Raw genomic sequence first — 12,500 nt, forward strand, 5'->3', positions numbered from 1 at the left:
CAGACACCCAACGGATCACGACGTCCTACTAGAGGAAAAGTGCACGCGTTCGATATCGATTAGAAAAACGTAAAACGCGATTTATTGTAATATGCCGAAACACAAACAATATCCGTCATACAAACGTTCAACTTCAATTATCGAAACGCGAATGAATTTCCTCTTTCGACCTTTCGGGTTTCTCAGGTTTACCCCTGAACGGTTTCACGTACTCTTGAACTCTCTCTTCAAAGTGCTTTTCAACTTTCCCTCACGGTACTTGTTCGCTATCGGTCTCGTGGTCATATTTAGCCTTAGATGGAGTTTACCACCCACTTAGGGCTGCACTCTCAAGCAACCCGACTCTCAGGAGAGATCCTCACGCAATCGGCAACGGTCGCTACGGGCCTGGCACCCTCTATGGGCTGTGGCCCCGTTCAAGAAGGACTTGGACGCGCCGCACGATCTCGTGATAAACGGATCCTCCCTAACACCACATTTCCCGGTGGCCGATATCGACCACGGGATTCGGTGCTGGGCTTTTCCCTGTTCGCTCGCAGCTACTGAGGGAATCCTAGTTAGTTTCTTTTCCTCCGCTTAGTAATATGCTTAAATTCAGCGGGTAATCTCACCTGCTCTGAGGTCGATATATTATAATATATCTCGTATAATATTTAAATACAATTCGCCAAACTATCATAAAAAAAAAACGTGTGTTTAATAATATCATCTCTCATATGAAATATAACATTATTTGTTTTTATTTAAAGAGTCGGCAGCAGCAGCAGCAGCATCAGCATCAGCATCAGCAACACACCACCAGCCTTTATACATATATAATATTTTTAATATATATAATTCATATATTTTGTCGATATACCGTGTGTATAAATGATATAAATAAAACACTGGTCAGACGTCCAGTCTTCGAAACTTTATTATTTCTCTCGGACACGACGACCGCGTTATCATTTTATCATAAATATATTATATATACACACACTTATTTATCGACTATATATACGTCGTATATATGTATAATATATATATATATATTATATATAAATATAACTCTCTACCAAACAAATTTTATGTATTTCATATAAATACACGATTAATTTATGGTATAGCGGGTTGTGTTCAAAAATTGCGTAACTTTTTCTATAAAAATTTACGCTGCTTTTCGCACTTTAGGATGCCGCACAAATACAAAAAAAAATACGCACTAGTTTGTATGTGCATGTGTTTTTTCTTAATTAGTGTGCGTTATTGTTTCACATCCAACACGCTTAGGCATTATTTTTCTTTAATAAATAGAAAAATTTTAAATTCTAAGCAGTCTTTTAAATTGATACGACCCTCAGTCAGGAGTGGTCCGGGAACGAGTATCCGAGGACCGCAATGTGCGTTCGAAATGTCGATGTTCATGTGTCCTGCAGTTCACAAGTTGACGCGCAATTAGCTGCGTTCTTCATCGACCCACGAGCCAAGTGATTCACCGTTCAGGGTAATCATTCTATTATTATGTCGTTTTCTCATATTCTATTCGTCGTATTTTTAATATTTGATTATTATTAAATTAATAATATTATTATAATATCTTATACGCGTATAGAAAATTTATATAACGACATTTTATATATATATATATATATATATATATATATATATATATATATATATATATTATAATAAATGGTAATTATTCGAAACTTTTAGAGAAATTATAATATCGTACTTTGATATATCTGATAAATTTTAACCGCTGCACATGTTTTATTACAAACGAGGCGCGCATAGACAGATATCTCGCACGATATATTCCTCCTCTTTATATTATTACAGTTTTTTTTTTATCTTGAAAGTTTTATACAAATTTCGACGGTCGGGCGTAAATCTTCGAACACCTTCGAAATAATACATAAAATATTATTTCTAAAACGAATTTTTATACATATCGATAGAAACGACATGTGCTTAAATTTCGTTTAGGTACCCGGATGAAAATGTCTCAATAACATATAATCATCACATATAATCTGTCGATATTTTCTTGTATTACCTTCAAACGATAAAAAACTTAGGTAATAATATAATAAACGAAATAAAATTTATCCATAAAAATATAGACACACACACGACAACAGACGACGTTTCAATAAACTATATATTTTTCGTTTATTATAATAACGATTCTTTATCAGAACGTTTTTAGTTAACAAGAAATTTTGTTAATGATCGTTCCGTCAATCGTTATAATATATAATAATACATATGTTGTTATTGTTGTGTCGTCATCGTCGTCGACGCCTTCTATAAACTATGATAAAAATTTTTCGTTATATTTTTATTGGAAAAATTTATATATGTAAATATATTTTTATAGACGTATGAATTATATTTATCTTTTTTTTTTTAATTTTATTCGAAACTTGTTCGAATTTTGTAAAAATTAAAAAAAGATTTCAATATATATACATCTATAATATATATATAATTTATAACATATATAAATTTCTTTTGAAGAGTTCGATAATTTTGTAGAAGAAAATTCTCTTTTACAATTAATACAGACTTGATTTCGTTTTTTTTTTTTTTGTTTAAAAACGAACAAATACTCTGTAATGATCCTTCCGCAGGTTCACCTACGGAAACCTTGTTACGACTTTTACTTCCTCTAAATGATCAAGTTTGGTCATCTTTCCGAAGCATCGGCGACGCCGAAACGCCACCGCGCTCAGTCCGAAGACCTCACTAAATCATTCAATCGGTAGTAGCGACGGGCGGTGTGTACAAAGGGCAGGGACGTAATCAACGCGAGCTTATGACTCGCGCTTACTGGGAATTCCTCGTTCATGGGGAACAATTGCAAGCCCCAATCCCTAGCACGAAGGAGGTTCAGCGGGTTACCCGGGCCGCTCGGCCAGGGAGGACACGCTGATTCCTTCAGTGTAGCGCGCGTGCGGCCCAGAACATCTAAGGGCATCACAGACCTGTTATTGCTCAATCTCGTGCGGCTAGAAGCCGCCTGTCCCTCTAAGAAGAATTATTTGTACGCCGACAGTAAAAACCGCGAACGGCAAGAGCCGAAACTCAATACCGACGGGCCTTTGGGATGTCGAAATACGCCTAGTTAGCAGGCTAGAGTCTCGTTCGTTATCGGAATTAACCAGACAAATCGCTCCACCAACTAAGAACGGCCATGCACCACCACCCACCGAATCAAGAAAGAGCTCTCAATCTGTCAATCCTTCCGGTGTCCGGGCCTGGTGAGGTTTCCCGTGTTGAGTCAAATTAAGCCGCAGGCTCCACTCCTGGTGGTGCCCTTCCGTCAATTCCTTTAAGTTTCAGCTTTGCAACCATACTTCCCCCGGAACCCAAAAGCTTTGGTTTCCCGGAAGCTGCCCGCCGAGTCATCGGAGGAACGTCGGCGGATCGCTAGCTGGCATCGTTTATGGTTAGAACTAGGGCGGTATCTGATCGCCTTCGAACCTCTAACTTTCGTTCTTGATCAATGAAAGCGTTTTTGGCAAATGCTTTCGCTTCTGTCCGTCTTGCGACGATCCAAGAATTTCACCTCTAACGTCGCAATACGAATGCCCCCATCCGTTCCTATTAATCATTACCTCGGGGTTCCGAAAACCAACAAAATAGAACCGAGGTCCTATTCCATTATTCCATGCACACAGTATTCAGGCAAAATTTTGGCCTGCTTTAAGCACTCTAATTTGTTCAAAGTAAACGTGCCGGCCCACCTCGACACTCAGTCAAGAGCACCGCGGCGGGATTGAGTTGGGCCGCCCTTGCGAGCTAAGCCCACCGGCAGGACGTCCCACGACACGCCAGTTAACACCGCGTACGATGAACCAGCGGCGTGGGACACAGATTCGACTACGAGCTTTTTAACCGCAACAACTTTAATATACGCTATTGGAGCTGGAATTACCGCGGCTGCTGGCACCAGACTTGCCCTCCAATTGATCCTCGTTAAAGGGTTTAGAGTGTACTCATTCCGATTACGGGGCCTCGGATGAGTCCCGTATCGTTATTTTTCGTCACTACCTCCCCGTGCCGGGAGTGGGTAATTTGCGCGCCTGCTGCCTTCCTTGGATGTGGTAGCCGTTTCTCAGGCTCCCTCTCCGGAATCGAACCCTGATTCCCCGTTACCCGTTACAACCATGGTAGGCGCAGAACCTACCATCGACAGTTGATAAGGCAGACATTTGAAAGATGCGTCGCCGGTGCGAGACCGTGCGATCAGCGAAAAGTTATTCAGAGTCACCAAATTGTACGATGACGAGCAAGCCCGCCACCGATTGGTTTTGATCTAATAAAAGCGCTCCTTCCGTCTCCGGTCGGAACTCTGTTTGCATGTATTAGCTCTAGAATTACCACAGTTATCCAAGTAAATGTGGGTACGATCTAAGGAACCATAACTGATTTAATGAGCCTTTCGCGGTTTCACCTTAATTTGGCTTGTACTGAGACATGCATGGCTTAATCTTTGAGACAAGCATATGACTACTGGCAGGATCAACCAGGGAACTGTGTTTTATAATATATATAATATATATTATTACTATTATTATTATATATATATATATATATATATTTTATAATAAAAAACTATTATCGAAAAAGTTTTAATAACAATATCCAAAAGAGGATAAATTATGATGATGTTTTTTATATTACATATATACTTTATATTTATACATAATATAATAATCATCTATATTCGTGTATAAACACATTGTTATTTACTTTTTCTTTTGCGTGTTTGCTGCGCTTATTATTGAAAATATATAATTTTCAGCGCCACGCTTTATTTATATTTTTTCTTATTTTATAAAATTTCACCGAATCGACTATAAATCTATCTAAATTTAATCGAAATGAGAAAAATTAGATGATTACGTCGACCGGGCTACAATTTCGACATTATCTCTACCCTTCGCTAGATTGTAAGCGACATGGTTTATACATTAGGTAATAATGAACGAAATTTTTATTCTCGCACGGAATAATGAGAGTTATCGCAAATATTGTGTATTATATATATAAAAGTGTAATATAATATATATTTTTCATAGACGATCGCATATGAATCGCTCACGATAGAACGCTAGCTAAATTCGCGATCTCGCAATAGATATTTAACTTGTGGATAAATTGATATAATATCTGAAAAGGGAACCGCTAGCAATATACGTTAATATATTGGAGGAGAACGGGGACCCTTTCAGAAAACTATATAATCCACCGATGTGGAATGACCGAAACAACGTCTTTACGTAAATTATAACGAGTTTATTAAAATTTAACGAGACGTCAACTTCGATACACCACACATATATGTGCGCTGTACAACGGTACGCCTTCTACATTAACATTAATAAAGATGTATAGTGAAAATATATAAAAGATGTATTGTGAATATTAAAAAGAAGTATTATGAAATTACATGTTTTGTATTTAGAAGCCGTCCGAGGTGTATCTATCACATAAAAGTGTTATGAAAATATTAACAATAAGGAAAAAAAGTATTATGAAATTAGATGGCCGCTCGATGTATGAACGTACGAGGTGTATTATATAAAAGTTGTATGAAAATAGAAATAATAATGAAAAACAAGTATTATGAAATTAAATTCCGCTCGATATAGGAACTTGTCGAGAAAGATGATTTGTGAAGTTGAATGGAGATGTTTTGTATGTAGAAGTCGTCCGAGGTGTATGACATAAAAATGTTATGAAAATATTAACCATAAGGAAAAAAAGTATTATGAATTTAGATCGCCGCTCGATGTATGAACGTACGAGGTGTATTATATAAAAGTTGTATGAAAATAGAAATAATAATGAAAAACAAGTATTATGAAATTAAATTCCGCTCGATATAGCAATTTGTCGAAAAAGATGATTTGTGAAAATTGAGTGGAGATGTTTTGTATTTAAAAGCCGTCCGAGGTGTATCTATCACATAAAAGTGTTATGAAAATATTAACAATAAGGAAAAAAAGTATTATGAAATTAGATGGCCGCTCGATGTATGAACGTACGAGGTGTATTATATAAAAGTTGTATGAAAATAGAAATAATAATAAAAAACAAGTATTATGAAATTAAATTCCGCTCGATATAGCAATTTGTCGAGAAAGATGATTTGTGAAAATTGAGTGGAGATGTTTTGTATTTAAAAGCCGTCCGAGGTGTATGACATAAAAGTGTTATGAAAATATTAACAATAAGGAAAAAAAGTATTATGAATTTAGATCGCCGCTCGATGTATGAACGTACGAGGTGTATTATATAAAAGTTGTATGAAAATAGAAATAATAATGAAAAACAAGTATTATGAAATTAAATTCCGCTCGATATAGCAATTTGTCGAGAAAGATGATTTGTGAAAATTGAGTGGAGATGTTTTGTATTTAAAAGCCGTCCGAGGTGTATGACATAAAAGTGTTATGAAAATATTAACAATAAGGAAAAAAAGTATTATGAATTTAGATCGCCGCTCGATGTATGAACGTACGAGGTGTATTATATAAAAGTTGTATGAAAATAGAAATAATAATGAAAAACAAGTATTATGAAATTAAATTTCGCTCGATATAGCAATTTGTCGAGAAAGATGATTTGTGAAAATTGAGTGGAGATGTTTTGTATTTAAAAGCCGTCCGAGGTGTATGACATAAAAGTGTTATGAAAATATTAACCATAAGGAAAAAAAGTATTATGAATTTAGATCGCCGCTCGATGTATGAACGTACGAGGTGTATTATATAAAAGTTGTATGAAAATAGAAATAATAATGAAAAACAAGTATTATGAAATTAAATTCCGCTCGATATAGCAATTTGTCGAAAAAGATGATTTGTGAAAATTGAGTGGAGATGTTTTGTATTTAAAAGCCGTCCGAGGTGTATCTATCACATAAAAGTGTTATGAAAATATTAACAATAAGGAAAAAAAGTATTATGAAATTAGATGGCCGCTCGATGTATGAACGTACGAGGTGTATTATATAAAAGTTGTATGAAAATAGAAATAATAATAAAAAACAAGTATTATGAAATTAAATTCCGCTCGATATAGCAATTTGTCGAGAAAGATGATTTGTGAAAATTGAGTGGAGATGTTTTGTATTTAAAAGCCGTCCGAGGTGTATGACATAAAAGTGTTATGAAAATATTAACAATAAGGAAAAAAAGTATTATGAATTTAGATCGCCGCTCGATGTATGAACGTACGAGGTGTATTATATAAAAGTTGTATGAAAATAGAAATAATAATGAAAAACAAGTATTATGAAATTAAATTCCGCTCGATATAGCAATTTGTCGAGAAAGATGATTTGTGAAAATTGAGTGGAGATGTTTTGTATTTAAAAGCCGTCCGAGGTGTATGACATAAAAGTGTTATGAAAATATTAACAATAAGGAAAAAAAGTATTATGAAATTAGATCGCCGCTCGATGTATGAACGTACGAGGTGTATTATATAAAAGTTGTATGAAAATAGAAATAATAATGAAAAACAAGTATTATGAAATTTAATTCCGCTCGATATAGGAACTTGTCGAGAAAGATGATTTGTGAAGTTGAATGGAGATGTTTTGTATGTAGAAGTCGTCCGAGGTGTATGACATAAAAGTGTTATGAAAATATTAACCATAAGGAAAAAAAGTATTATGAAATTAGATCGCCGCTCGATGTATGAACGTACGAGGTGTATTATATAAAAGTTGTATGAAAATAGAAATAATAATGAAAAACAAGTATTATGAAATTTAATTCCGCTCGATATAGGAACTTGTCGAGAAAGATGATTTGTGAAGTTGAATGGAGATGTTTTGTATGTAGAAGTCGTCCGAGGTGTATGACATAAAAGTGTTATGAAAATATTAACAATAAGGAAAAAAAGTATTATGAATTTAGATCGCCGCTCGATGTATGAACGTACGAGGTGTATTATATAAAAGTTGTATGAAAATAGAAATAATAATGAAAAACAAGTATTATGAAATTAAATTCCGCTCGATATAGCAATTTGTCGAAAAAGATGATTTGTGAAAATTGAGTGGAGATGTTTTGTATTTAAAAGCCGTCCGAGGTGTATCTATCACATAAAAGTGTTATGAAAATATTAACAATAAGGAAAAAAAGTATTATGAAATTAGATGGCCGCTCGATGTATGAACGTACGAGGTGTATTATATAAAAGTTGTATGAAAATAGAAATAATAATGAAAAACAAGTATTATGAAATTTAATTCCGCTCGATATAGGAACTTGTCGAGAAAGATGATTTGTGAAGTTGAATGGAGATGTTTTGTATGTAGAAGTCGTCCGAGGTGTATGACATAAAAGTGTTATGAAAATATTAACGATAAAGAAAAAAAGTATTATGAAATTAGATCGCCGCTCGATGTATGAACGTACGAGGTGTATTATATAAAAGTTTTATGAAAATAGTAATAATTATGAAAAACAAAGTATTACGAAATTACCTAAGTTTGGTGACTGACCGGCAGAGGGCGCTAGTGTCTATAAAACCGTATTAAGTTTGGTGTCTGGTCGGCAGGATATAGCAACTTGTCGAAAAAGTTGAATTGTGTAAATTGAATGGAAATTTTTTTTATGTAGAAGCCGTTCGAGGTATATTATATAAAAGTGTTATGAAAATATTAACAATAACGGAAAAAAGTATTATGAAATTAGATGGCCGCTCGATGTATGAACGTACGAGGTGTATTATATAAAAGTTTTATGAAAATAGAAATAATAATGAAAAACAAGTATTATGAAATTTAATTCCGCTCGATATAGGAACTTGTCGAGAAAGATGATTTGTGAAGTTGAATGGAGATGTTTTGTATGTAGAAGTCGTCCGAGGTGTATGACATAAAAGTGTTATGAAAATATTAACGATAAAGAAAAAAAGTATTATGAAATTAGATCGCCGTTCGATGTATGAACGTACGAGGTGTATTATATAAAAGTTTTATGAAAATAGTAATAATTATGAAAAACAAAGTATTACGAAATTACCTAAGTTTGGTGACTGACCGGCAGAGGGCGCTAGTGTCTATAAAACCGTGTTCAGTTTGTCGTCTGGCCGGCAGAGGGCGCTAGTGTCTATAAAACTGTGTTTAGTTTGTCTTCTGGCCGGCAGAGGGCGCTAGTGTCTATTAAACCGTGTTAAGTTCGGTGACTGGCCGGCAGAGGGCGCTAGTGTCTATAAAACCGTATTAAGTTTGGTGTCTGGTCGGCAGGATATAGGAACTTGTCGAAAAAGTTGAATTGTGTAAATTGAATGGAAATTTTTTTTATGTAGAAGCCGTTCGAGGTATATTATATAAAAGTGTTATGAAAATATTAACAATAACGGAAAAAAGTATTATGAAATTAGATGGCCGCTCGATGTATGAACGTACGAGGTGTATTATATAAAAGTTGTATGAAAATAGTAATAATTATGAAAAGCAAAGTATTGGGAAATTACCTAAGTTTGGTGACTGGCCGGCAGAGGGCGCTAGTGTCTATAAAACGGTGTTTAGTTTGTCGTCTGGCCGGCAGAGGGCGCTAGTGTCTATAAAAATGTGTTTAGTTTGTCGTCTCTCCAACAGAGGGCGCTAGTGTCTATAAAACCGTGTTCAGTTTGTCGTCTGGCCGGCAGAGGGCGCTAGTGTCTATTAAACCGTGTTAAGTTCGGTGACTGGCCGGCAGAGGGCGCTAGTGTCTATAAAAATGTGTTTAGTTTGTCGTCTCTCCGGCAGAGGGCGCTAGTGTCTATAAAACCGTGTTCAGTTTGTCGTCTGGCCGGCAGAGGGCGCTAGTGTCTATAAAACTGTGTTTGGTTTGTCTTCTGGCCGGCAGAGGGCGCTAGTGTCTATAAAACAGTGTTAAGTTCGGTGACTGGCCGGCAGAGGGCGCTAGTGTCTATAAAACCGTATAAAGTTTGGTGTCTGGTCGGCAGGATATAGGAACTTGTCGAAAAAGTTGAATTGTGTAAATTGAATGGAAATTTTTTTTATGTAGAAGTCGTTCGAGGTATATTATATAAAAGTGTTATGAAAATATTAACAATAACGGAAAAAAGTATTATGAAATTAGATGGCCGCTCGATGTATGAACGTACGAGGTGTATAATATAAAAGTTGTATGAAAATAGAAATAATAATGAAAAACAAGTATTATGAAATTTAATTCCGCTCGATATAGGAACTTGTCGAGAAAGATGATATGTGAAGTTGAATGGAGATGTTTTGTATGTAGAAGTCGTCCGAGGTGTATGACATAAAAGTGTTATGAAAATATTAACGATAAAGAAAAAAAGTATTATGAAATTAGATCGTCGCTCGATGTATGAACGTACGAGGTGTATTATATAAAAGTTGTATGAAAATAGTAATAATTATGAAAAGCAAAGTATTACGAAATTAGCTAAGTTCGGTGACTGGCCGGCAGAGAGCGCTAGTGTCTATAAAACGGTGTTTAGTTTGTCTTCTGGCCGGCAGAGGGCGCTAGTGTCTATTAAACCGTGTTAAGTTCGGTGACTGGCCGGCAGAGGGCGCTAGTGTCTATAAAAAGGTGTTTAGTTTGTCGTCTCTCCGGCAGAGGGCGCTAGTGTCTATAAAACAGTGTTAAGTTCGGTGACTGGCCGGCAGAGGGCGCTAGTGTCTATAAAACCGTATTAAGTTTGGTGTCTGGTCGGCAGGATATAGGAACTTGTCGAAAAAGTTGAATTGTGTAAATTGAATGGAAATTTTTTTTATGTAGAAGCCGTTCGAGGTGTATGACATAAAAGTGTTATGAAAATATTAACAATAAGGAAAAAAAGTATTATGAATTTAGATCGCCGCTCGATGTATGAACGTACGAGGTGTATTATATAAAAGTTGTATGAAAATAGAAATAATAATGAAAAACAAGTATTATGAAATTTAATTCCGCTCGATATAGGAACTTGTCGAGAAAGATGATTTGTGAAGTTGAATGGAGATGTTTTGTATGTAGAAGTCGTCCGAGGTGTATGACATAAAAGTGTTATGAAAATATTAACGATAAAGAAAAAAAGTATTATGAAATTAGATCGCCGCTCGATGTATGAACGTACGAGGTGTATTATATAAAAGTTTTATGAAAATAGTAATAATTATGAAAAACAAAGTATTACGAAATTACCTAAGTTTGGTGACTGACCGGCAGAGGGCGCTAGTGTCTATAAAAATGTTTTCAGTTTGTCGTCTGGCCGGCAGAGGGCGCTAGTGTCTATAAAACTGTGTTTAGTTTGTCTTCTGGCCGGCAGAGGGCGCTAGTGTCTATTAAACCGTGTTAAGTTCGGTGACTGGCCGGCAGAGGGCGCTAGTGTCTATAAAACCGTATTAAGTTTGGTGTCTGGTCGGCAGGATATAGCAACTTGTCGAAAAAGTTGAATTGTGTAAATTGAATGGAAATTTTTTTTATGTAGAAGCCGTTCGACGTATATTATATAAAAGTGTTATGAAAATATTAACAATAACGGAAAAAAGTATTATGAAATTAGATGGCCGCTCGATGTACGAACGTACGAGGTGTATTATATAAAAGTTGTATGAAAATAGAAATAATAATGAAAAACAAGTATTATGAAATTTAATTCCGCTCGATATAGGAACTTGTCGAGAAAGATGATATGTGAAGTTGAATGGAGATGTTTTGTATGTAGAAGTCGTCCGAGGTGTATGACATAAAAGTGTTATGAAAATATTAACGATAAAGAAAAAAAGTATTATGAAATTAGATCGTCGCTCGATGTATGAACGTACGAGGTGTATTATATAAAAGTTGTATGAAAATAGTAATAATTATGAAAAGCAAAGTATTACGAAATTAGCTAAGTTCGGTGACTGGCCGGCAGAGAGCGCTAGTGTCTATAAAACGGTGTTTAGTTTGTCTTCTGGCCGGCAGAGGGCGCTAGTGTCTATTAAACCGTGTTAAGTTCGGTGACTGGCCGGCAGAGGGCGCTAGTGTCTATAAAAAGGTGTTTAGTTTGTCGTCTCTCCGGCAGAGGGCGCTAGTGTCTATAAAAAGGTGTTTAGTTTGTCGTCTCTCCGGCAGAGGGCGCTAGTGTCTATAAAACAGTGTTAAGTTCGGTGACTGGCCGGCAGAGGGCGCTAGTGTCTATAAAACCGTATTAAGTTTGGTGTCTGGTCGGCAGGATATAGGAACTTGTCGAAAAAGTTGAATTGTGTAAATTGAATGGAAATTTTTTTTATGTAGAAGCCGTTCGAGGTATATTATATAAAAGTGTTATGAAAATATTAACAATAACGGAAAAAAGTATTATGAAATTAGATGGCCGCTCGATGTATGAACGTACGAGGTGTATTATATAAAAGTTGTATGAAAATAGTAATAATTATGAAAAGCAAAGTATTAGGAAATTAGATTCCGCTCGATATAGGAACTTGTCGAAAAAGATGAATTGTGAAAATTGAATGAAGGTGTTTAGTATGTAGAAGCCGTTCGGGG

General features: G+C 35.5%; 3 non-coding genes across 3 annotated transcripts in view; all 3 read right to left on the reverse strand.

Moving 5' to 3' along the window:
* The window catches only part of LOC130903139 (large subunit ribosomal RNA), a 4,066-nt gene extending 3,441 nt beyond the window's left edge, over positions 1–625 (reverse strand). Inside the window, exon 1 of the ribosomal RNA XR_009060557.1 lies at positions 1–625. This exon is cut by the window's left edge and continues 3,441 nt beyond it. This is a non-coding gene — a ribosomal RNA (large subunit ribosomal RNA).
* Positions 626–1,333: 708 nt separating this feature from the next.
* LOC130903144 (5.8S ribosomal RNA) lies at positions 1,334–1,489 on the reverse strand. The gene has a single exon (XR_009060562.1). It is a non-coding gene; the product is annotated as a 5.8S ribosomal RNA (ribosomal RNA).
* Positions 1,490–2,601: 1,112 nt separating this feature from the next.
* Positions 2,602–4,523, reverse strand: LOC130903192 (small subunit ribosomal RNA). Its single transcript, XR_009060599.1, has one exon. It is a non-coding gene; the product is annotated as a small subunit ribosomal RNA (ribosomal RNA).
* Between the last annotated feature and the right edge of the window lie 7,977 nt (positions 4,524–12,500).

This window comes from Diorhabda carinulata, unplaced genomic scaffold (assembly GCF_026250575.1).
Source record: "Diorhabda carinulata isolate Delta unplaced genomic scaffold, icDioCari1.1 Dcau_14, whole genome shotgun sequence".
Lineage (NCBI taxonomy): Eukaryota > Metazoa > Arthropoda > Insecta > Coleoptera > Chrysomelidae > Diorhabda > Diorhabda carinulata.